Here is a 27,210-nt window from a genome sequence, read left to right on the forward strand (position 1 = left end):
ACTGTTATTTTTTTCAGTTATCTAAAAATAGTACATTTTACCCATTAAAGTAAAACATATGGACACAAATAGTAGCTAACTTGAAATAAAACCTTGAAATAGAAAATGTAATGAGTTTTCTGCCTTTCTTTGTTTCCAGATGACTCCTATGTTTAGGGTTAGTGAACAGTTAATGATCTAAAGCATCAGTAGCAGCAGGTTCATTCATAACAGCACAGGAAACACAGACACATGCTCATATAGGGAGGGTCATTTTCTGCAGACCAGCTAAATGAAGACACATTAAATCACTTTGAGGGACAGTGGGGGTCGCGGGGTGAAAAGTTTGGGAAGCCCTGTTGTAAACCAAGGCCAGAACCAGAATTATGCATGTTAGATTAGACAGGCCATGAAGTCAAGCTCGGCCTGCAGAACATCAGCTGCTCTTAACACCAGCCCCTATCAGCTGATTACATCTACCCATCCAATCAGCTGATGTTAAAATGTGTGTTCTATTTAAACTGCTCTGCCTGCCTTCTCTTCCTGCTTCCTCTGCAAACCTTTTTCCAACCCTCCTCCACCCCAAACTCCTCCTCTGCTGTGTCACATGTATCAACACTGATGCTCGTTCTGTTCTGTACCCTGGGGGTCTTTGCTGCTGCTCTCCCTTCCTTGGCTTCTAATGTATGCATATCAATCAATCAATCAATCTTTATTTGTATAGCGCCAAATCGCAACAAACGTTATCTCAAGACGCTTTTACAAACATAGGAGGTCTAGACCACTCTATGTCAAATTATGAACAGAGACCCAACACCAAGACAGGGTAAGACTCAGTCTGACCCCACCTTAATCCACCATGAGCATTGCACATCACAGTATTTAGCTAGTTACAGCGGAGAGGACAAACTTCCTTTTAACAGGCAGAAACCTCCAGCAGGACCAGACTCATGTTAGACAGCCATCATGCCTCGATCGAGTTGGGTCTGGAAAGACAGATAGAGGGGAGTAAGAGAGAGAGGTGATAGTGATGAGACGAGTAGTAGAAGCTGTTGCAGCTGGAGTCCAGCACGTCCGTATCAGCTGGAGTCCAGATCGTCCGCAGCAGGAGGACGTCTACGGCAGCTCAGAGGAATCTACGAGACAAGGGAGCTCAGGGACTCCAGAAAGGTCTATGGTTAGTAACTTTAATGGGACAGGCAGAGTTAAAGTAAGTGATGAAGGGGTTGGGGGGAAGGGGGTGAGCTAGGATCCCAGTGTGTCAGTGTGCCAGTTCCCCCAGCAGTCTAGGCCTATAGCAGCATGACAAAAGCTGGTCCAAGCCTGATCCAGCTCTAACTATAAGCTTTATCAAAAAGGAAAGTTTGAAGCCTACTCTTAAAAGTAGAGAGGGTGTCTGCCTCCCGGACCCTGACTGGTAGATGATTCCAAAGGAGAGGGGCCTGATAACTGAAGGTTCTACCTCCCATACTACTTTTAGAGACTTTAGGTACAACTAGCAAGCCTGCATGTTGGGAGCGTAGAGTTCTAGAGGGGTAACAGGGCACTATGAGCTCTTTAAGATACGAGGGTGTCTGATTTTTAAGAGCTTTGTAGGTTAAAAGAAGGATTTTAAATTCTATTCTACATTTTATTGGGAGCCAGTGTAGAGAAGCTAACGCTGGAGAGATGTGCTCCCTCTTCCTAGTTTTAGTTTTCCTAGCATATGAGAGAGAGGGGAGGTGTGCTCTCCCCGCCCCAGGCTGTGGCATTCCTCGTAGGCATGTGGAAGGGCAGGGAGCTCCCCGAACAGAGACATACCACCAAATATAACTTACTGCATGCAAATAATACATTTTTTGATGAGATGGGACTGAAGTTTAGAAATGAGTGAGGTTTTTCAAGGCATCTCAGTGCATGCATAAGTTTGTGCTCAAAAGATGCCTTCAAATTCAACCCAACAGAAGTCACTTCATGATTAACAAGCACACAAAAGGACCTGTTGGCAAGATTACTTTTATTAATCACAGTCACATTTTTTGGTTTTTACAGTTCTGTGTTTTTCAGTCCTCCTCTCAGCGATCCTCTCCTCCAGTCTCGTGTCTGTCCTGACTCTGAAAAGACAAACAACAAAAGACAGATAGACACATCAGTCATAATAAAATGTCTGGTTTGGATTGAATTTCTTTTCAGAATTAGATATGACTAATCAAACACTCCTGGTTATTCAATTTTCTGATTTAAAACACAAAAATTAAACTGAGACACAAAACATTTTTCTTTTACAAGGTCATAAAGGGATCAGTGACATTTCAGAGTTAATCTGATTTTCATTTTCTGTTCAGTAAATCAAAATTTAAAAATCACCAAGAGACAGAAATGAAAATCTGTTTGTTTATTCATTTTATTAGGAGCTGATGTGTTCGGGGGGGAAGTGTGGAGAGACAAAGACGGGCAGGGCAACATCTCAGATAAGGTAGGCACTCTTCCTCGGCCTCTACGTTGAATATGCACGTATACAAAACAATATCTCTTTCCCTGATTCTCCCAGAGACAAACTTTACTGCTGAACTTGTTATGATTGTCACTAGGACTGGACCCAAATGCAAAACTCAGGCAAGCTGGATTGTGAAAAATACAAGTGTTTATTCAGAGTGAACTCCGTGGTAATGGCGCCGTGGGTAACGAGCGGAGCAGTCCCTCTTTCCAGAGTCCTTCCACAGAGGGTAACTGGAGCTCAGGCAAAGGCAGGCAGGTTCAGCAGCAGACAGGGAAGCGATCAGCACAAGAGCAGGAAGCATGCACGGCAAACTCTGAATCTAAATGAAAATACACAAGGACGTCAGCTTGACACACACAAAGACAAGCAGAACAAAAACATGTTTGAGGAGCCACGGACTCAGTATACCACTGAAAAACTGAAGTACGATCTGGCAACGAGTAGGAGAGAATCCGGAGTATTTATAGTAGAGGGTTGATTATTGAGTGGCTTCACCTGGTGCTGCCTGCAGAATGGAAACCCCGCCCACATTCACCCACAAGACACAAACAAGGGGAAGAGACACAGGAGGAGGAGCAACAGACAGGGAAATGACAAAACACACACAAAGAGGGAGAGGAGAGGGCTGCCATGATGAGGATCATGACAGAAGTTCCACTTTTCTTTGCACAACAAATAAGTAAATGCTAAATAACTGCAAATAAACCCCTGAAACTTCAGTCCCCAGTCCTCATTAACCTTTCACCTCACAAAGCGAAGAGCCCATCCCCAAACTAAAGTGCTCCCCGTTCTCTCCTGCATGTTTAAAATATTTCTCTTTAACATTTCTCTGAGATTAAACCCGGCGCAGAGAGCCGCTCTCTTCATCGCCACAACAAACATTCAAATCCTCCTTAATTATTACAGACGACATTGCCTCGGCTCTGTTCCCTTCATATTTATCTTCAAAGTAAATAGGACTAAAAAAGCCCCCCGAATAAATAAACAGGGGCACAGCCAAACCTCCAAATCCATTTTAAGAATTTACGCCTGAGGACAAATTATCATAAGTCAGACTTTAAATGTTTTCACTTGCAAATAGAGTCGCTGCTGTGTTTCATATTGTTTGCTTCACTCATGTTGTCCCTTGCATTTCCATCAAATCTCACTCTCCCCCCCCTCCGTCCTCTTTGTGTCTTCATTCCTATCATTAACACTTTTTTCACTGCACCTGAAATACAGGTAAACAGTGTGAGGATCAATGAGAGTAATCCTGTATGAATTATTAAACCACGGAGCTTAAAATGAAAATCGATTCATGGCATCTGAAGCAAATCAGCCATGATTACAGAAAGTAGCCAACAGGGAGAAAACAACACTTACAGGCTTTTGTTATCCGCTGAGATTAATCCCCAAAGTGAAATGTTTTCAAAGTTAGGAATCAGACGAGAGGAGTCAGGCTGCACCCGAACACAAAACAAGATTAGTCAGTGATCATGTTCAGATGAGCCCAACAACCGCTGCAGGTGGACATCAGTCTAACGTGATTTCAGAAGTCTGTACCTGCCCGGCGGTCGTATCCTGAGCTGGGACGTTATCTTTCACTCCTCGGTCTTACACATGTTAACAAATACACCAGTTATAACCAAGGTAATCCCAAACCAGCAGGGACCACCTGCAGCTACAGAACTGAACTCTTACAGATTTCTCAGGTCATAGTTTGCTCTTTGTGGAATATGATGTTATGCTGACGACAACCTTGTTTCTATCTGTGATCGGTCATCCCTTTTTTATGTGAATGCACTCATAGAAACTACTCAAGCTGAGATCCAGCTCCCATGACCAATCAATCAATCAATCAATCAGTCTTTACTTCTATGTTGTCAAATTACAACATCAAGACCAGATAAGATCCAGTCCCATCTTCCAGACAGGACTCAGTCTGATCTCATCTTAATCCACCATGAGCAGAGCACTTTGCAGTATTTAGCAAGTTACAGTGGCAAGGACAAACTTCCTTTAACAGGCAGAAACCTCCAGCAGGACCAGACTCATGGTAGACACACATCTGCTGAGACTGAGTTGGAGAGAGGGATAGAGGGAGATGAAGAGAGAGAGAGATGATAGTGGGGAGACGGATAGAAGGAACCTACGAGACAAGGGAGCTCAGGGACTCCAGAAAGGTCTATGGTTAGTAACTTTAATGGGACGGGAAGAGTTAAAGTGAGAGACAGGCAGAGAGAGGAGAGAGAGGGAAAGACAGGATCCCACTGTGTCAGTGTAAGCCTATAGCAGCATAACTAAGAGCTGGTCCAAGCCTGATCCAGCTCTAACTATAAGCTTTATCAAAAAGGAAAGTTTGAAGCCTACTCTTAAAAGTAGAGAGGGTGTCTGCCTCAAGACAGGATCCGATCCAGTCCCATCTCCCAGACAGGACTCAGTCTGATCTCATCTTAATCCACCATGAGCAGAGCACTTTGCAGCATTTAGCAAGTTACAGTGGCAAGGACAAACTTCCTTTAACAGGCAGAAACCTCCAGCAGGACCAGACTCATGTTACGGCCAAATTCCACCAGATTCGTGTCCGATCCGGTCCGTCTCTGATCCGTCACAGCACCAGATCTGATAGGTTTCTATTCTAGTCAATGTGTTAACTTCCACTGGATCCGCTCTGTTGCGTTCCGGCTGCGTCTCTGATCCAGCAGGTCGGAGTCCTCCGGATCAGATACACAAGACTTATATTTGTTGCCGGATGCCGGAGCACGACGCATCAATCTCAACAGAGCAGATGGAGCGGGACAGGAAGTCAGGTTTCACCAAAACAAAATGAAAACATCCGGTTAATTTTCAGAATAAAACACTCTGTGTTATCACCAGATCGTATTTCACTTAACTACAACAACAAACCAAAGTCATGATGAGCGGAGCCAGGCCTGGAGTCAACAGGTCAGAGGTTTTCAGAGGACCAGAAAGACAACATGGATGAGGAGAGGAGGAGGAGGAGGAGAATCCTTGATTCAGTGATTACAGCAGGGGAAACCTCGGTCACATGACTCCAGCTGTCTGGCGTTCCTGGTTCTGCAACTGGTGGGTGTTGACGGACGAGAGAGCATGGAGCCGGACCGGACACGGATCTGGTGGAAGTCCCGTGTTAGGCACACATCTGCTGAGACTGGAAAGTGAAGCTGCATGACTGAAAGATACTGTAGATCTGCTAAAACCTTCTTTGTAGTAAAGGCCCCTGAACCCAGAAGTCTTCCTTTGCCAAATCTGCATTCTCAGCGTACAAACATGGAAAACGTATGATTAAATCTTTTAGTTATATTTGTAACCTAAAGCTAAGAGAGCAGTTGCTTCCTTCCCTTCTGTCTTCATGGTTATTTATAGAAATCAATATATAAAGCTTGAAACCCTGTGTGCTGATGATGAATCAATCAATGAACATTAACATGTAGCTCCTTCAAATATGGCAGCGGAAGAGCTGAAGGACAATCTAATGAGACAACAGAGACTCTGTGTGTGTGTGTGTATGTGTGTGTGTGAGCAGGTGGGGGTGTTTGGCTCCTGCCTCTCAGTTGTCTCTCACCGTTTGTGGTCTGTAGTTATACCACATTCACACTGACAGGCTCGGCCCACAGTCGCTCTGGTGTGGGAGGCGCAGCAGGCCTGGCTGTTATTCAAATCACATCCAGAATAGACACAAGTTTGTGAGGGGTCTCCCTGCAGGCCTGTTCTTATTAATCACACGCTGCCTCATCCTCAGCTCCTGTTGATACATTTAAAAAAAGACAGAAAATCCTCCGTGATGACTAAGAACTTTTTTAGCACCAAAGCCTCCCCAGAAGCGCCCTGTCACCTTGTGTTTGATTAAATCTGAAATATTCCACTGAGAGTGTGAGCTTTCAGATATTCAGGTTTGTTTGTGTTTGGAACATTTTAAAGGCCAAATTCATCAAAACATTCTACCTCAGCAGACTCCACTGATTGGCTCTCAGTGTGTTGAAGTGAGACTGTAGAGCTGATGGGACGACCTCTGACACGAACGCAACCTTCAGTTTGTTTTTTGATGACAGTTTTACCTCTTTTCAACCAACGTGAACCAGGTTGTATTTCTGGGCTAGCATGAACTTTCGCTCACAACAACAACAATGACGGACAACAGCAGCTTGTCTCCTCGGCTGACCGCTGCTTTGCCTTGGAATCCATCAGTCTCTTTTATTTTTTGGCTGCAGGACGATGAAGGAAACACGTTTGGTTTGTGTTTTTGATCACGGCAACCCCGCCACCCGCCCCTCGCCCCTGACGTAAGCAGTTTGCGGTTCTAGACCAGGGGTGCATCTCGCTCAGCTGGAAGTGAAGCTTCCACCAAAGCTTCTGCCCCCTGGTGGCTGGCTGCAGTATAGGTCAAAAACTCTGTCACCCCCATTCATTTGAATGAGGCTGCAGTCACACTTAAAAAAATAAATACAGGTGTTATGAATGTTTCTCTCATCCGTATGCTGTGGTGATATGTAGTTAGTATTTCACTGTTTTGTGTTCAAGTCCTCTTTTTCCTGAACAGCTTCTTCTTCGTTGGTTATTAGAGTTTAAAAAACAGGTTTTACTTCCTGTTTCCTTTGATTCACAGCCGCCGTGGAGTAACACTTTATTTTAACTACACACTTTTAAGCATTAATTAATAATTAACTCATCATCTGTAAAGCATTGTTCATACATTAATATTCACTTATATATCATGTACAAACACAGTTATAAATGTTTTATTATTCATGATTATGACTCTCTATAATGTGTTAACTAACTCTTTGTTCATACTTTATAAATGATGGATTCACCAATTACAAATGAGCTATTATGGTCATTATAAAGCAGTTATAAACACATTTACAGGTTATGATTCTAACATTTAGTAAGGGTTAGTGAACACCTTATTACATAGCAAATTATGATTAATTAAGGTAGTCACAAAGGACTTATAAGCTGCTTGTTCATGGATTTGTGAGCTGATCTAAAGTGAGGACTTTTTATGCTTTACAAATAATTCATTAATGAGATTTAAGACCAGCAGCACCTTAAAACACAGAAGTCACAGATATTGATTCAACAGAATAAGGAAACAGACACAACACATGGACTTAAACTTGTATTTATTAAGAGGAAACAACCTCTGTATAAAACCACGTTTATCAAAATAACTCTTCATATGAACTTAAAATACTCTGCAACTGAAATCTCTCAAACTTAAAGTGCTCACAGTGGAAAAACTCAAATAAAATATAACATATTAAATATATAAAAAGACACAGTAACATTTAAACGCTGGCTGTATAAAACCATTTGTAAACACAAGTTAAAATGCAGCTGAAAAACTGAACAATAACTTCTGTGTTTTAAGGTGCTGCTGGTCTTAAACTACGGTGGCCCTGAAGTGCAAATCACAACGGCAAATCAGAAAACACAACTGCACCAGAAGAAGTAGGTACACTCAGTCATGTACCTTCTTCCAGTTTGGTTAATGCCATTGTGTTTTCTGATATGCAGTTGTGATTTGCACTTCAGGGCCACCATATAAATCTCATTAATGAATTCTTTGTAAAGCGTAAAAAGTCCTCACTTTAGATCAGCTCACAAAACCATGAACAAGCAGCTTATAAGTCCTTTGTGACTACCTTGATTAATCATAATTTGCTATGTAATAAGGTGTTCACTAACCCTTACTAAATGTTAGAATCATAACCTGTAAATGAGTTTATAACTGCTTTATAATGACCATAATAGCTCATTTGTATTTGGTGAATCCATCATTTATAAAGTATGAACAAAGAGCTAGTTAACACATTATAGAGAGTCATATTCATGAATAATAAAGCATTTATAACTGTGTTTGTACATGATATATAAATGAGTATTAATGTATGAACACTGCTTTACAGATGATGAGTTAATGCTTAAAAGTGTGTAGTTAATATAAAGTGTTACCGAAACTCCAAAGGACACACAGCGTCTTGTGATGCTACGCTGTAGGGCGGAGCTTGTTACAGTGGCTTCACAGGCTCTGGCTGCACAATGGAGGTGTCGTATCTTGACCGCCCGTGATGTGTAGATGCAGAAGGAATCTTCGTGACGCTGGCTTGCTTGCATAGTAATACGTTTATTACAAGAGAACAATACCAGTATCAAACAATGCCTGGGAGAACAGCTCTGCAAATCTGCTGACTCCCAGAATGCTGTTGACCAGCACCTTTTATAGGACTGCGAACCAATGACATAGCCTACTACCAAGCCCAAACTTACCTTGGTCTCTAGTTATTTATTATACCCTCCTGGGCTCTGCTAGCCTAATGGTTACAAACCTTGTCCATGCACGTCACTAAATTGGAAGGGGGTCTCAAACAAAATTCCTTGAATGTCTGGGACAGCATAGGTTTCTCCTTGACTTATTTTACGTCAGTTACTTATTTCCTATCAGATACTTCAGCGGCGCCCAGGAGCGGGTTTTTTTGGCTTCAGAACCGTACAACGGGAAGAGGCGGAGAGTCTATGTTCTAGACCAGCAAAGAGTTGGAGCCACTCGCAGTCCAAACACGAAAAACCGGTTCTCAATTGAGAAACTGCCTCGGTCAAAAAGGGGTATAAAGGCTGATTTAAACTTCTGCGTCTCCTCTACACAGCAGGGGCTGACGCAGACATGAGCACCACATACTTGTGCGTCAATGTGTCCGTGTCCCGCAGCAATCCTCCCCCTGAAACACTCCCCCAGGGCAGTGTGGTCTCTCTGATAGCCGGTCGCCTGCTTCCAGCCCCGCTACGATCTCTGTTTCCTTTTCCTCAGAGATTCAGAGCGTGTTCTGTTAATCTACAGCTGATACATGTTGCTGTTTATCATACAGACATGATTACATGAAGAATAGAGAGGAGGAGAGGAAATACACGGACGATGAGCGGGGATCCTGGAAGTGCTGTAAATGCAGGAAATAAAGCCGCCGAGTGGACCAATCACAGGGCTTGCAGTCCGCGTCGATTCTACAGGTAGTTACACTTTGAAGGAGGTGCACGTCAGCGACATGTGTAGGCCTCTGTGTGGTTACGGGAGCTACATGGACCCCCAGCGTAGCCTACGCCGTCAGAAGTTTAAATCAGCCTTTAGAGACAGAATATCAGTGAGCTCTCTTATTCTGATCCTCTGTCTTAAAGTTGTTTTCCTTCTCTTACTCACAAACTAGTGTACACACACACACACACACACACACACACACACACACACACACACACTTTTCTTCACTTCTGAGAAAAATTCAATCTCACAGATTTAATTTAGATGTGAAGGCCGGAGGAAGTTGTTGATGTTTTGAGATCCTCAGGTGTCATTGAACAGGTATCGACTGAGCTATGAGTAAGAAATCATCAGTGTAAGAAAAATGAATTCATCCTTTCTGCTTTGATTTCCTTCGACTGCAGACACTTTCAAAGAAACACGATTCACTCGATTTATCTCTGTTTCATTTATTTATAGTGCAAACTCTTCGAATTCAATTACAGCGCTTCTATATACTGAGGATTTACAGCTAATTAATCTGAATTTCATTACACACACAGTCCTAGAGAGGAGAAAAAAACATAGCACTTTGAAACCTTATGAGACGTTAAGATGAACAGGAGAGGAAGGTAACGTTAGGACAACATCAGCAGACAGTGAATGTAATTTAAATCAATGTAGATGGATGTATAAATTGCCAATTGTTTTTAAAATGAGCTGAATGTTATTAGATTAACAAAACCTAACAAAAAGAACAACGGGACAAACAGACAGTCTTGTTGAAGCTGCATGATGCAGTTCTTACCAAGGATGAGGCAGAAGGACTCAAACAGAAGCTGGAGTCATCTTTTGAGTTTGATCAGGGATAGAGTGATGATTCTTTAAGCATGGGTCAAACTTAATTTATGAGTATTTAGTGCTGATACTGGGCAGTGAGGAGAAGCTGAAGAGCAGCCATGTCAAAGCTGGGTCACCGCCTCTTCCTTTCTTTGTGTTGTAATCACACCGCCCCTAATTTCAAGGTCAAACAACATGTTATAAGCACATTATGATCCAATCTTTTGAATGCAGGGATTTAGGACATGTTGACCCCATAGAATGTATAAATAATGGAGGTAGTATCCGTGACGTCACCCATCTGTTTCTGAAGCACTGTTTTGAGGCCAATCGTTGGCGGCGGCAGCCATATTGGAAAAGTTGAACTCAACAAAACTGCTGTGGGTGAGTGTGACGTAAAGAGGCGGGCTTTGAGCCTCCTCGCCAACAGCTACAGTGTTCCCACCTGTCAATCAAGTCAGCTGTTCCTCTCATAGGAAGACTAGTAATCTTAATATCTTTGAAATTGCAGTATTAGAAAAAAATCACCCAAGAAATCAGAAATGATCTATCCAGACTCCACTGGTCTTCTGAACCAGGCTGTAAACATGTTTATTTCTGCTGTAAAGATCGCCTCTTTGAATTGGTGTGTATGTGGTTTCTGGTTCTTCTGGAGCCAGCCTCAAGCGGATCCTGCATGATCTGCAGTTTTCAGCACTTCTGCATTGGACTCATATTTTTAAGGCCAGAGGTTGCTGCTTGGTTGGCCCCTGATATATGTGTAGTGTGCCAAAGTGAATGACAGTAAAGGCCACGTCTGGGACGCCTCAAGACCTCACAACAGGAAGTCTTTTCCTTATTGACGGACATTAGGTTTGATTTTTAAAATGAAGTGAAGTCAGTTCAAGCAACTAAAGAGTCCTGGTGGAGCTGTTCCATTAACGTTTAACATTTTTATTATACTTATCATTTTGTCAGAGTGTGTGTGTGTGTGTGTGTGTGTGTGTGTGTGTGCATGCATGTATGTGTGTGCATGTGTGTGTGACAAGGCGGGTGTTGGTGACAGTCCAGACGGTGTTATTCTGCCTCCAGCTCTCCCTTGTGACCCCCTCTCCCGACCCCCTATGAGTCATCTAATAGGTTTCATACTGAAACAGGTGGATACACACTCATATAAACACGTGCACACACACACACACACACACACACACACACACACACACACACACACTCAGATTCAGATACATGGTTTAATTTTGACATTGATGACAGCAGTGAGTGAGCTTCAGTCCATCTGTCCACTCAGCTACAGACTATATTTATATCTGTGTGTGTGTGTGTGTGTGTGTGTGTGTCTGTGTCTGTGTCTGTGTGTGTGTGTGTGTGTGTGTGTGTGTGTGTGTGTGTGTGTGTGTGTGTGTGTGTGTGTGTGTGTGTGTGTTTTGTCGTGTGATGGATTTGATAGGTGATTTTATATGTGCACATTTGTGTGTGTGTGACGTAGGCAGTGTGTGTGGGTGGCTAGACTGCTGTGCCTTCTGCACCCTGTGGACAGCTGAGATGAGCTGCAGTGCTGTACCTGCCTACACACACACACAGACACACACACACACACACACACACACACACACACACACACACACACACACATATATACACACTCATATATATTCAATCATAGACACAAATTGTTCATAACCACAGTCACACACCAGTGCAGTGATGTGGTACATACATCCCTGCGTCTTTAATACCTGAAACAATTTCAATTTCGCACATGCACACACACTCACACACACACACACACACACACACACATTCCTTATCACTCACATGCACACATCCTTTCATGAGCTGCCCTTATCATATAAATACAAATGCTTGTCCTCACCACACACACATGCACACACACACACACTGGGCCTTGCAGACAATAGAGATGAGGAACATCCCATTGACGCTCTGTGCTTATCTCTCTCTCACACACACATACACACACACACACACACACACACACACACACAAACACACACACTTAAACAAACAAACACATGCCTCTTTTTTTCCTTCCTTTTATTTTAAATCACGAGCTGTGTGACGTTGACACATCTTCTCTCTGTCTCATATCAGCGCTCATCTCTCTCACGACACACTGAAGCTGCATCTCACTTCACGTCCTTGATGCTCTGAAGCATGCGGCTCAGGACGTGGACTCTCCACGAGACCTGAGGGCTCCTCATTAACCTATATGCTCACATACGTCTCAGGTTATCTCCGGGAGGCTGCCCTCGGGGGTCTCTAGTCCCCTGGAGGAAACTCATCACTCATCACTGATCACTCCTCGCAGCTCATGACTGTAGGATGAGGGTTTGAACACATGATTCATGGGTCATCAAAAACAAATCTGACAGCTGATTTATGTGTTGCTCACTCTCATTGCTTTGCTGGGCTTTGATTTAATGACCTTTCAGTTTATTATAACCTACACATGGACGTAGTAGTGACCCAGAAAATGAGATTGTGGAGCTTCAAGTTGAGCGTCTCATACTTTGCACTGAAGGAGCCAGCTGTGGTGTTCTGGGGACTTGATTAGGACTCTTCCTGGGTGTCTTCCTTCAGAGATTTCAAGGCACATCCATCTGAAAGGAGATCCCAGATTTGACCCAAAGATGGTGGAGAGGTTGCATGTTCCACCTAGCGAGGAAACCCTTCAGGGGCTGGAGAGAGGGGGGTCTTGTGAAGCAGGCTCTGCTGTGAGTCTCTCTGGATAACACAGGACTTCCACCAGATCTGTGTCCAGTCCGTCTCTGATCCTGATAACACAGAGTGTTTTATTCTGAAAAGGAACTGGATGTTTTCATTTTGTATTGGTGAAACCTGACTTCCTGTCCCGCTCCATCTGCTCTGTTGAGATTGATGCTTCTGGATCTGGTGGAACTTGCCCGTTAGTGGAAGACAGTGCATGGGTAGATGGTGCTGATGCATGGTGGGATGTGCAGCATTACATTTTCAGCACTATGTGGTGCAACCAGGCATCACAATCTGCAGACAGACCTCTTGTTCTTGATTCTTGATTTGCTCTTCAGTAAGAAGACAACTTTCTCCTTGTTTTGAGAAACAGAAATCTGGAGTCTCTATTAATGATTTTTTTAAGTCTCATGATGATGTTTCTACCGATGATGAATAAAGATTTACTGCTAAGCTTCTTATATCTACCCATGCTTTTTCTCATGCAGTCTTGAGATGATGTTTTATGACTTGATATGGATAAAAGAATCTTAAAATAAGATGACGTTAAAACCCCCCATTAGGATGCAAAACCCCTTCAAATTGTATTAGGCTCTATTATGTTTTAGTACAGTTAGAATAGAGAGAGAAAATCTTGGGTGCTAATTATTTCAAACTGTCCTGAGATGGCAGCTCGGACAGTTTGATCAGATTTGGACCTGATAGCTTTAGAAAAACTTACTTCTCCAAATCAAATTTAAAGGTGACACATCACGCTTTTTTCATCAACATATATTGGTCTAAGAGGTCCCCTAAACATGTCTTTAAAGTTTATGCTCAAAAAAACACTTTGAAATCAGATTTGGTCTGCCTGAAAAACCCTCTCTTCTTCAGTCCTCCTCAGAACAGTCTGTTTTCTCTCTGACCACGCCCCCTCAGGAAGTTGATGTGCATCGGCTGTCCAGCGCGTTGATCTAATGTTTACATGTTGGCTGAATATACACGGCTGCTCACAGACCCGCGTTACTTCAACCCTCTGAATCTGATCCAGAATCTGATCCTGACGGAGAGGCGCCTGCAGCAGGACCTTTCTGAAGGATTGGTCACAGATTTAGTGTTTCTTGTTGTTTTATTTGTCAGCATGTCGATGTGTGTCTTGGTACACAGCTACGAACATGTAGCTATGTGGCTATGCTAACTAGCGCTAGCACTTATCCATGATAAATAAAAATCATCCACTAGATCTTCAAATCTGCAGACGTGGGGAGTCAAACCGACCTCTGCCAGAAAGGCAGCGGGACCTTTTCTGAAGGATTGGTCACAGATTTAGTGTTTCTTGTTGTTTTATTTGTCAGTATGTCGACGTGTGTCTTGGTACACAGCTACAGCTACAGCTACAGCTACAGCTACAGCTATGAACATGTAGCTATGTGGCTATGCTAACTAGCGCTAGCACTTATCCATGATAAATAAAAATCATCCACTAGATCTTCAAATCTGCAGACGTGGGGAGTCAAAGCGACCTTTGTGTTTATTAAGACAGCCTACAACTAGCATGCCTCCCTCCTAAGCTCCTTGTTAGCACACATGTGTGCAGGGAATGAAAAACGGAGGAGGGGTTGAGTTGTATTTTATACAGTCTATGGGCTGAACAAGCTTCGAGCTCTGACTTCCTGTTACAGACCGGATATTGTTGTTACGTAACAAAAACACAGAAGTCTGAAACGGCTGGCTTCAGCACACATTTACAGAAAGGTGGAGAAATCACAACAGGGGCAGAATGGATTATTTTCATTCTCGGGGGGTTTGTAGACAGGGAAACATATTTCAGGTAGAGAACCATTAAAAAGTCCATTTTGCATGATATGTCACCTTTAAGTCTGACTGTCCAACTCAAAAACGTACTTCAGGAGGAGAAGCCTGACTTTATTTATCCTAGATCAATCTGGATTCTTGATCCTAATAAAGACATTCTTTAATAATGTTTAAAGTTTTATTCTGAAGAGGTAAATCAAGGATCCTTCTTCATTCCTTGTTGTTAGCACTCTCACTTGAACCTCTCTGAAAAGCTCTCAAGCCCTTGTCATGTTTTCAAAACCTACAGAGTCAAGCAATAAAGAAGGGCCGGATGTCACTGTATGCAGATGATTCACTGTTACATGCATCTAATCCAATTATGCACGCTCATGTTATTGAGAACATAGAGGCATGGAACTACTCGTATCACTCTTCTTTAATGATGTACTATTTTTATAAGACATACCTAAAGAGGCACGTTAGCAGAGCTGCAGCAAATGACGCTCCAGTGGAAGTTCAGTCAGGAAGAATGCATCCTGCATGATTATGCACTGTCATGCTCACTCATCCTCTGTGGTCGTCACCTCATCATATCAATCTAATAGCACTGCAACACACCCTCATTCTTAGCCTATCATGTCGCTTCTCTTCCTCCAGTTTATTCATGCAACAACCTTCAACCTCAACCCCATTACCGCTCAGTCCTATAGCTTCTTCTTCATCCCATCATCCTCAGACAGCATCATCAAACATCCTCCCATCACCATCCAGTCTTTGCAGCTTCATCAGTTTCATCATGTTATCAGCTTCAGATGATATCATAGTCCAACAGCTGCACCACCAGAGTCTGGACTCCACAGGGAGGATAGATTCTGCAGCTCAGAGCAGACACCCTTCAATCACCCTAACTCCCCGTAGAGTTAAAGCCTTAAAGAGGATAACCATAACTCCATATCACATCATCTCTGGAGGAAAAACTTTCAACTTTCTTCTTTAATTCAGTAACTTTTCTCTCCTGATTGAACCTCAGTCATCTGCAGGGTGACAAAGGTGCATTCAGTTGGTGTGTTCGGGTTTTGCAAGACATTGTAGCCCCAAAAAACAACCACTCCAGTGACATAGTTACACAGGACTTCCACCATACCCTTATAAGGAGCCATAACGGGGCGAGTGTAGCTCAGTTTGCAGGTGCCCCATGTACAGAGGTTGCAGTCCTGCACACTGGTAGCAGGATCTATATTCCAGGCATGGTTTTTGGTGCACACTCCCAACATTTTCAACAAATAAAGACATGCAGCATGAAGTTTCTGCAAACATGAAGTGAGCAGAAGGTAGGTAATCCTTTAAAGTCTGTTCAAAGACTGAGAGGAGGCAGGGAAGGAAGTTAGGAGGAGTTTGAAGTGTGTCTTAAATATGCTCAAAGTGACCGTGTAGGAAAATAAACATCAACAGAGAATCATTTGTAATCTGATCAGGTATTGGAGCTGATATGATTTACTCCATGTTCCCTTTAGTTTGAGCAACAAGGTGTTTGAATCAATACAGTCACCATTCAGATTTAAACTGGAGCACAAACACAGTCAACTGACAGAGGAGAGACTGAGAGGCAGTTAGTATTCAAGGGAGGAGGAAGAGAGACGTGTGTGTGTGAGTGTGAGTGTGTGTGGTTCTGAAAGTGTGTGTGTCCATTTAAGCAGAGAATCCTCCAGAGAACAGATGAGACTCCTGCACAGAGAAGAGAGAAACCCATCCTCCTTTCCTCTCCTAATTTAACCTTCTGTCTTCTTCTTCTCCATTATCCTCTCAGTCTTATTTCTCTCTCCTCTTTTCTCTTTCTCCTGTCTCTCCTTATCATCCTCCTTTCCACTCATTCCCTCCTTCCCTTACACTTATCCTCTCCTCACCTCTCCTCTCCTTCCTCCCACTCCGCGTCTTCTTTGAAGCTCACTTTGTCTCCGTTCATTTCCTATCATCCATTCTCTTTACCTCCTCTTCTTGCTCTCCCTCTTGTGTGCTTAATTCATACCACTCTCTTTTCTTTTCTTTTATTCATCTCCTCATTGTCCTCCTCTTTGGCCAAATTCAATCCTTTTACACTGTTCTCCTCAACCTTGTCCCCTTCCTCCTCTCTTAAAGCTCCTTTTAATCCTCCCTCCTCTTCACTTTCTCCTTTCTTACCTTCCTCAAACTCTTTTCTTCAACTCTTTTATTTTTACTTCTCCCCGTTTTTGTCCTGACTGCTGCTTTCTCTTTATAGCTACTTTTAAAAATTCATCATTTTTCATTTTCTCTGATTCCTTCTCCTCGTAATTTCTCCTCTTTCTTCAGTTCTGTTTCTTTTTGCGTCCATCTCACCTCAATCTGTGTGTGTGTGTGTGTGTGCATGCGTATATGTGTGTGTGTGTGATTGAGCAAGTGGTAGATCACAGCATCAGTATTCATCACAACACTGATCAGCCTTTGATAACCCACCCCCTCTACTTGCTTGCCCAACGGAAGTATGACTGTGTGTGTGTGTGTGTGTGTGTGTGTGTGTGTGTGTGTGTGTGTGTGTGTGTGTCAGCAGTGCTTCTCTGCTGCAGCTACATCAGTAGTCGTTTGCCATCCTCCCTTCCTGTCCCCGCCATCCTTGCTGCTCTCTCTTGATTCTCTTCATTTTTTCTCACTTTCTCATTTCCATTATTAGGTATGCAACCTCTCTCTCTCTCTCTCTCTCTCTCTCTCTCTCTCTCTCTCTCCCTCTCTCTGTCTCTCTCTCTCTCTCTCTCTCTCTCTCTCTCTCTCTCTTTCTCTCTCTTTCTCTCTCTCTCTCTCTCTCTCTCTCTCATAACTGTACAGTGCATTGTCTCTCTACCTGTTGCAAACTACTAGATAAAGGCATTTTCAACTGCAGAGGTAGATAATCTCCCCCCTAAAAAGCCCCTGCATTGGGGGTAGTACTTTTCAAAGGTCCCAGGACTTTCGGGGGGCGGGGCCTGCAATGCTGAAGGTGTCTGATTGGTAGATTAACCTCAGTGTTTTTATTCCTCCCTCCGTCCACAATAACATCACACACATCTGTGATTCTCTTGATTTCTCTTTCTTTCATTAGTTTTTATTTGTTCTATCTTTTTTGTATGTGTGTGTACTTTTCAAAAGAAGAAGCTGTGATTCTCTTGATTTAGCAGCTTGTAACAGTAGTCTTCTCTCAGCCCACCGTGAATGCGTCTCTCCTCCCGGTGTTCCGGTTTTAAAAGTGACCCTGTAAACTGGAGACCTTCAGCTGAACGTGTCAGTGTTTGTGGAGTTTACACAGCTGTTGAAACACAGACTTCCGGGTCAACTTTTTTTTCAATTTTTTTTTTTTTTCAAATTTTTTTTGTCATTTTTTTTTTTGTCATTTTTTTTTTTGTCAAATATCTTTTTTCAAAAAAAAAATTTCAAATTTTTTTTTTGTCAATTTTTTTTTCCAATTTTTTTTCCCAATTTTTTTTTTCCAATTTTTTTTTTTTTCAATTTTTCCAAAAACCATTCACAGTCATTGTTTTTTCCATCTGTGATTCACTTGATTTCTCTTTCTTTCATTAGTTTTTATTTGTTCTATCTTGTTTGTATGTGTGTGTACTTTTCAAAAGAAGAAGCTGTGATACTCTTGATTTAGCAGCTTGTAACAGTAGTCTTCTCTCAGCCCACCGTGAATGCGTCTCTCCTCCCGGTGTTCCGGTTTTAAAAGTGACCCTGTAAACTGGAGACCTTCAGCTGAGCGTGTCAGTGTTTGTGGAGTTTACACAGCTGTTGAAACACAGAGGGAGTTCCTGGGAATGCAAACTAGTTTAGTTTTTATTAAGATTTCAAAATATCCTCATCAGATATTTAATGATGGTCTAAAGACGTTTATGAGGGATGCATCCGGCTGAGAGTCTCCAGTTAACAGGGTCGCTGTTTAAACCAAAACACCGGCCGATCTCTGCGATCACGGCTTTTTGAGTTCAAAAGGATTTTAAAGCCGTGTTGAAACGTCTTTGCTACTCGCGCTTATCTCCTCTCACGTGTTGATTCAGTGAATCCATCTGTGATGAAATATAGCACCATCTACAACACAATCTAGTTCTGGGGGAACTCTTGGTCGAAATGCACCTTTAAGAGAACTGTATCAACATACATTGTCTCTCAGGTGAAGGCCTCGGGGTCAGAGGTCAGGCTGGATCCTATACGAGACAGCTGTGTGTTCTGTTAAAACACCCTTTGGTAGAACACTAAAATATGTCTGCACAGGCACGACTGATCTCACCGTAGATGAAAGCTTCAGCTGAAATGTAAATGGATGTTGGTTTCATCCTCTCTCAATCCTGGGAAATCAAAACAGACGAGGCAGCACTTTCAGATGGAAATACCTCCGATCTGTGCTGACCTCCATCCATCCATCCATCCAACGCTGCTGCACACACACACACACACACACACCGACTCTGCTGTTAGAGTGAAGAGGATCTAAACAATTGATCAATAGTGATGAAACACTCTCAGTCACATCTGTACTTGAAGCTGTTGTTGAAATCTTTAAGTGTCGCCTCGTTGTTCCTGCACCCGGGTCTTGATTTGAAACTGTGACCAAGAAGTTTGTTTGGGATTGTTACAGTAGACTCCCACAGCTTGCAGTCGTATGAAAGCTACAACAGCTGCAACATACTCCTTGGGGAGATATGCAGAAATCAATATATGTCCAATTCCAATGCTTGTCTCTTTCTGCAGATCTTTAAACTGAGCATCAAATCATATTTTCTGAGTTTTTCTGAAGGATTAAAAGCTTTAAATTGCCGTCTGGCTGCAGACTCAAAAACAGACAACAGAGAAGTTTCTGACTGGCCGTTGCCTCGGTTATTTATTCATCATTTGTTTCCACTGATTATGTAACCAAGGTTTATTACTGCACAGCTGTATTAAATAAAAGGTTCTGATGGCTCTTTAGAAAGCACAGAGTCTGCTATTACTCAACAGCAGACCCTTCCTCTACAGCAGGGGTTGGAGATGGAGATGGAGAAAAAGTGATTAATTTAGAAATAAAACCTTGCAAATGCATTTAAATGAGTTTTCTGCCTTTCTTTAGATGACTCCTGAGGTTCAGGTTAGAGTTAGGGTTACTCTGCAGTTAATCGGCACCTATATTTTGGGGGTGGTGGGCCACAAACCCTGCTCTAAAGAACCATAGACTGTAAAGATAATGGACATAGTATCCGTGACGTCACCCATCTGTTTCTGAAGCCAATCGCTGAACTCATCGTAACTGCTGTGGGGCTCATAACAATAAACCCAAGGTCTCTTCACAGGGTCAGGTAGGGGGTCTGGGGGGTAGGTGGGGATATCTAATGGGGACAGGCCTTGAGGAAAAGGTGCATTTTGACTGCTTTCTTAAAAGTGTCCAGGGTTGGGGCGCTGCGGATGTCAGGAGGGAGAGAGTTCCACAGAGTAGGGGCTGCCACACTCAAGGCTCTGTCCCCAAAGGTCTGCAGCTTGGTCCGGGGGATGGAGAGGAGACCCAGGTCCGAAGACCTTAGGCTCTGGGATGGAGTGTGTTGGTGGAGGAGGTCAGCCAGGTATTCGGGGGCGAGGGCATGCAGGGATTTGTAGGTGAGGAGGAGGAGTTTATAGGAGATGCAGTACTTACGAGGTGCATGAGAGTGGGGGTGATGTGCTGTTAAGGCTTGGTGTGTGTGAGAACCCTGGCAGCTGAGTTCTGCACGTATTGGAGCCGGTCCGAAGCATTGCTGGGTACCCCGAACAGGACTCCATTGCAGTAATCTAAAGAACAGACCGTTGCTCTGGATCCTGCTCTCATCACAGAGACCACTTCATCCGACGTCAGACATAAAACCACCAACAGTGAGACTAATAAAGAAGTGTTCCCTTCAGTCTCAGATCAATAGTTTAGTATCTGACTCATGGAAGTGAACGTTCAGACGATGGAGTGTTTTCAGATTTAAGGAGCGCCTCTCTCGCTCGGTGAGGAGAACGGTTGTCAGCTCTCCTTGATGTGGACACTCCTCATCGTTTCCTCCTGAGAGTCAGAATGAGGAGTAATTTTCCTCTAACCACCTCTGTCTTTCTTTTCTGCAGACATTTACTACATCTCTCTCTCTTAACACACCTCCATGCCTCTCTCTCTCTCTCTCCATCTCTCTCTGTTATATATTTTTGCAGCTAACACTTCCTCTCTCTGAAGCAGCAGTCTGACTCCCGCCTACAGTCCATGCAGCCGATCACTCTTTATTTTTGCCCTCTTTCTCTCCGTTTGGATTGACGCTTATCAAGAACTATTAGAGCGTTTCGGGCAGAGCTCACACACACACACACACACACAAACACACACACACATGCATGCACACACGTAACCTTATGTGTCCCAGCCAATCACAGAGCGCCTGAGGGGGGGACTGTGACTCAGAGTCACTCGGTATACTCGACTGAATCAACAGCAATTTACGGCTAATGTGTGTGTGTGTGTGTGTGTGTGGGGGGGTTGTGTGTGTGCTCTTGCTTCTTTAAGTGTGTGTAGGTTTGGTCAAAGTGCTCGTGTGGTCAGGGTTTACCATCCAGTCTGTGAGAGCAGATTTAGAGTCTCCTTCACTGAAAGTCTGGTGCTGATGTTCCCTCAGCTTCTGCTTCGACTGTAACAGAACATTAGCACTCTGTAACAACCCAGGAATAGCTTTAGTGTTGTTAAATGTGTTGCAGTGCATGTTTACAACTTTAGATATACAAAAGAAGCTGAAAGAATCACAACTTAGAGAAACACTTCTAATAATATCCACGCTTTCTCACATTTTTAAGAGGAGTCAGATTCAAGGATGCAAGCAGGGCTGCTAACGACAGTGTGACTTCAGTCAGGAAGGAGCTTTATTTGTATGTTAAAGGTGTTTAAAGAATAAATAAATGAAGGTTTAAACAAAGTAAGGGCAGAAGCAGACCTTCATTAATGCATATCAAATGTTTCTAATTGAAATGTTAATTGCAGCTGCAGAACATGAAGCAGTTTGAGGAGTGATGAGACCAATCAAGCAATCAATCTTTATTTGTATAGCGCCAAATCACAAAAAACGTTAGCTCAAGAAGCTTTTACAAACAGAGCAGGTCTATGAACAGAGACCGAACACCAAGACAGGATAAGACTCAGTCTTAACCCTTAATCCACCATAACCTAGAAACTGTCATCCATGCATTCATCACTTCCTGATTAGATTATTGTAACTCACTCTAGACCTGCTGAAGCAAACACAACCTCTCAAAACTCCAGTTAGTCCAAAACGCCTCTGCCAGACTCCTCACACACACTAAGAAAAGGGAACACATCATACCAATTTTATCCTCCCTTCACTGGCTACCTGTTGGTTTTAGAATTTAAGATTTTAACTCTCGCTTTTAAAGCCATAAATGGACTGGCCCCTGAGTACCTAAGTGAATGCCTTAAAATGTGTGTCCCCAACTGCTGCCTGAGATCCTCCGGCAGGTCAGGAAGTTAAAAAGCAGAGGTGACCGGGCCTTTGCAGTCAGGGCCCCGTCACTCTGGAACGACCTGCCGGAGGAGATCAGGCAAGCCACATCCTTGTCCTCTTTTAAATCTCTTTTAAAAACACACTTTTTTAAATGTGCTTTTATTTCTTAACTCATCACTGAATTTTTAATTTCTGCATGGTTTTTATTATTGTCTTTACTTAAAGCTGGGGTTGGCAGTCTCAGAAAACCAGCATGAATTTGAATGTAGCATTTCCTCATGACTCCGTCTAACCCCTCCCCTCCTCCCTCAGAGCTCCTCCAAAACAACACACCCCCGCTCACATGCACCAGCGCCGCTGATTCTCGACCATATGATGGTGACTGATTCAAAACCGGTCCTCACCAAAACATTCTCATAGTGAAAGTTAAAAACACAAACAAACATGGCTGCTATTAGCACTCACAACTATCATGCTAGCATTATCCAGTTGTCCTGGTGACACGATATCAGGAGAAAAGTTATAACACATATATAACACTGTAACAGCTCTACTGTTTGTTAAACCTGTTCAGTGTAGATGTTCTTAATTCCTACAGTGTTGACAGTCAGTGAAGGCATCAGGAGAGGTGTAGAGTGTGTGAGCGGGAGAGAGGAGAGACAAGAGGAGAAGTTCTTCATTCATTCAAACATTGATTGTTGTTTTGTTGGTTGGCGTGGTAACGGCCGACAGTGACCGGTTATTAAAGAGCAACGTGTTCACCAATCGGCTCGTCATCCCTACAGCGTCCTGACAGACGCTACAGTACATCTACATTTCTGTAGGACTTACTGAACGTCATTAATTATTCTGCTTGTTGGTGAGAGCTTTTTAGACTCTGATCCGGACTACAGTCCTGAGCAAAGCACCTCATCAGGTCAGAGGGGACAGGCCCGAGGTGGAGCGAGAGGGGCAGTAAATAGAGGCAGGAGACGGGGACTCGGAGGAGTGCACGCCGGGGAAATGAACGCGCAGGAGGCGGGCAGAACGACAGGACGGGATTTGATTGGTTTAAAATTTGGGGAGCCAAAAAACGGTGATTGGTTGGTGTTTTCCCAGGTTTACTCCGGCTGTAGATAGCAGCTTTTCTTCACTCTTTTTTAAGAACACATTATGTATTGATTACCATCAGGACATAAAGATCATTTTAACCAGTATGACAAAAAGTGGATCTAAATCTGAACACCAACCCCAGCTTTAACTTATTTTAGCTCTCGTCACCTTTGTCATGTGCTTTAGTGTTTACACTCGTTATGTCTTGCACTCTGTAAAGAACTTTGTAAAACTGTTTTTAAAAAGTGCTATATAAATGAAATTTATTAGTATTAATATTATTATTAATCCACCATGAGCATTGCACCTTGCAGTATTTAGCTAGTTACAGTGGCGAGGACAAACTTCCTTTAACAGGCAGAAACCTCCAGCAGGACCAGACTCATGTTAGACACACATCTGCTGAGACCATGTTGGGTCTGGAAAGAGGGATAGAGGTGAATAAGAGAGAGAGGGAGCGGTGATAGTGATGAGACGAGTAGTAGTAGATGTTGCCGCTGGAGTCCAGCACGTCCGTATCAGCTGGAGTCTGGAACGTCCACAGCAGGAGGAACCTACGAGACAAGGGAGCTCAGGGACTCCAGAAAGGTCTATGGTTAGTAACTTTAATGGGGAAGGTAGATCTTAAACCATGTCAGGGTCTGCAGGTGGATGCTGTGGAGGAGGTTGGGCTGTGTTAAGTGTGAAATCAGTGCAGCCTGACTCGTTTGTAGGATCATCCATCAGACACACGTGCAGGGTTAGGCGGTTCTGGCCCGCTCCTCCGTGTCCTGCTGCTTCCTTCTTGGCAAGCTGTGTGAAAAACACAAGTCCTGAACTGCTCTTAATCCCAGATACAATGTTCCTGCTGTGTGCTCAGATCCAAACGCCACATATCCAGAGCATGTGGCTTATTTTGAGACGGGAGGACCAAGGAGGAGGAGGAGGAGGAGGGGATGATGGAGGGGGGGGGGGAGAAAGCAAGAGCCAAGCCTACGCCAGCTAGGATGAGAGAGAATATAGATAAGGTACTTCAACTGCGGAGAGGATGAGGAGGAGGAGGAGAAGAAGAAGAGGGCGAGGTTAAGATGAGAGGAGGCCAGGAGAGGAGATGAGGAGTCAGCAGAGGATGGAGGGAAGGCGGCATTAGTGTCATGATGGGAGGATCAGTGTGGCGCTTCTTTGATGTCAGCAGCAGGGAAAGACACACACGCACATGCAGACACACACAAACACACACACACAAACACACAAAGAAACAACCTGGAAAGGGATGCGACCTGTGGATTTAAAACCAGCAGGTTTAGAAAACCACAGAGACACAAACAGGAAGTCGCCCATCAGAGAGCTTAACCCCACAGAGAGAGAGAGAGAGAGAGAGAGAGAGAGAGAGAGAGAGAGAGAGAGAGAGAGAGAGAGAGAGAGAGAGAGAGAGAGAGAGAGAGAGAGAGAGAGAGAGAGAGAGAGAGAGAGAGAGAGAGAGAGAGAGAGAGAGAGAGAGAGAGAGAGAGAGAGAGAGAGAGAGAGAGAGATTGTTTACCTGTAGAAAAGGAGGATTCTGGTGTCACTGGTGAACCTGTCCTTTGTCCCTCTCTGTAATGATGTCCTGTAAATGCAAATACTGTATAAGCTCATTCAACAGCAGACATGTTGGTTAGGCTCAGGAAACTTTTATCCAATCAGGACGGCCCAAGCAGACGGCAGGAAAAGACACCGTTAGAAACTATGGAGGGTGAAGACAGTGGAGCATTATTTGTTCACACCCTGGTCACCTCCGGCCTAGACTCCTGCAACTCCCTTCTTTTTGGTTTACCAGACAAATCCATCCATGAACTTCAACTGATTCAAAATCCTGCTGCCCACATCCTCACCAGAACCCCCTCCACCAACCACATCACACCTGTCCTGCAGCAGCTCCATTAGAACCTACAAGGCCATCAACAACCGAGCTCCTCAGGACCTCATTGAGCTCCTCCATACCAAACACACCCACCCTACCGTAGTCTCAGGTCCTCCTCTTGCACCCAACTCACCCTGCCACCTGCTCGCTTGACCACCATGGGGTCGAGAGCCTTCAGCTGCTCGGCCCCCCACTTCTGGGACTCTCTCCAAGGCCTTACAAAAGTCCACCTCTCCCATCACCTTCAAATCCCGCCTCAAAACTCACCTTTTCCACCAAGACTACTCGCTTTAATCTGTCTCTATGGGACTGGAATGACTTCACTTTCACTTTCATCATGACTTCACTTTTCTAGTATTGCATTGTTATTCTGTTGTATTGATTTACTGTTGGTATGTTGTAAGGCGAGCTTTAGTGTCCAGAAAGGTGCCTATAGATAAAATGTATTCTTATTTACTTCTTGTCATGGCTCAAGCTGTCACGGTGTTTTTCTCCTCTCTCTTGTTTTGTTGTTTATCCACTCCTGTCTGCCCGTGTCCCCTCCTTAGTGTAGGTGTGGCTCACTGCTGCAAGGAGACACACCTGTCAGCAATCTGCTAATCTCTGCCTCTACATAAACCCGGTCCTCCTCTCACTTCAGTGCCAGATTATTCCTTCTCCACTGCCATCTCACGTCTCAGCCCACACCTGCTTTTGAACACCACCAACAAGCCCCTTCTCAAAACTTCTACTGTGTCTCTGTCTCAGCTCTGGGTCTGATCCCTGAGAACACACCCTGACACTTCTGTCCCCTGTCAGACATGTCGTCCGGCTTCTTTGACTTTGAACTCCACGGTCAAGTCTCAAAAACGTAAACATGTCCAACCTGAAAGAAGTTTGAGACCCTCGTTGTAACGTCCTCCAGAGATTGTTACGTATTCTGCAGGAACACAGGAACAACCTGACAGAGTTTTATGAAACCTGGTGGAGAAAGAAGTGAAGGAATAACCCAACAAACCCCGGGGCAGATCTTTATCTGACTCGAGAACAAACAATAATACTGACCAAATTAACTTCTCACTGTTTGCAATTTCCTGCCCTCAAACGGACAGAGACAGTTAAACCCTGAGGCAATAACACAGCCAGGCTTAAGGGTTCAATTCAGCACAGAGTTGGATGTTTGAAGAAGAGCCATGACATCATGTAACTTCACCTTTTTACTAAACAATATTATTTCTCTTTCTATAAGAAAGCTTTTCAAAGTCTGTGTCCTCAATGATACGTTTTACCCAGCACATAAACCGTCCTCTGGAAAAGTGAAACTCTGTTAGAAAATAAGAGGAAAGCACAGAAGGTACAAAGAGTGCAGACGGCAGCGTGACAGCAGTAAAGAGACCACCCTCTACGTCTCTGAGCAATAATCTTCCTTCTTTCAGAGAAAATGTTCATCTTCCTGCCCGAGCACTTACAGCTGTCATCACACCGACTCTGAAGAACAGAGGAAGCTGCTGTAGTCGTCCTCACAGTGGAGGTCATCCTGAGAGGACCTCATCATCATCATCATCAAACTCTCACTCAGTTTGCATTGAATGACTTTCTTTAATAGCCGCCGTTGTTCTGTAAATTACTAGAGTACACCGGTCACATGGTATGTAGTTTGTTTGTTCCGGTCTCCTACTGGGTGAAAGATTTTAGACTTCCATTGGTAACACTTTACAATAAGGGTCCCTTAATTAGCGTTAGTTAATGCATTATTAAGCATTAATTAACAGTTTAATAATAGTTTAATAATCGTTATAATGTATTACCTAACATTAACTAACACATTAGCTAATGCATTAATAAGCAGTTAATTAATGTCCACTGCTCAGGGCTAATTAATACATTATAAAGCATTAATAAAAGTTACAAAACTTAATTAGTTAACCATTAGTGAATGCTTTCTGGACCCTTATTGTAAAGTGTAACACATGTATCT

At 43.5% G+C, this 27,210-nt stretch overlaps 1 long non-coding RNA gene across 1 annotated transcript; it reads left to right on the top strand.

Moving 5' to 3' along the window:
- The first annotated feature begins 2,379 nt into the window (after nt 1-2,379).
- Nucleotides 2,380-26,869, top strand: LOC117824951. The gene is made up of 2 exons (XR_004633751.1): nt 2,380-2,434; nt 26,669-26,869. It is a non-coding gene; the product is annotated as an uncharacterized LOC117824951 (long non-coding RNA).
- The last annotated feature ends 341 nt before the right edge of the window (nt 26,870-27,210 follow it).

This window comes from Notolabrus celidotus, chromosome 14 (genome assembly GCF_009762535.1).
Source record: "Notolabrus celidotus isolate fNotCel1 chromosome 14, fNotCel1.pri, whole genome shotgun sequence".
In the NCBI taxonomy this organism is placed as follows: domain Eukaryota; kingdom Metazoa; phylum Chordata; class Actinopteri; order Labriformes; family Labridae; genus Notolabrus; species Notolabrus celidotus.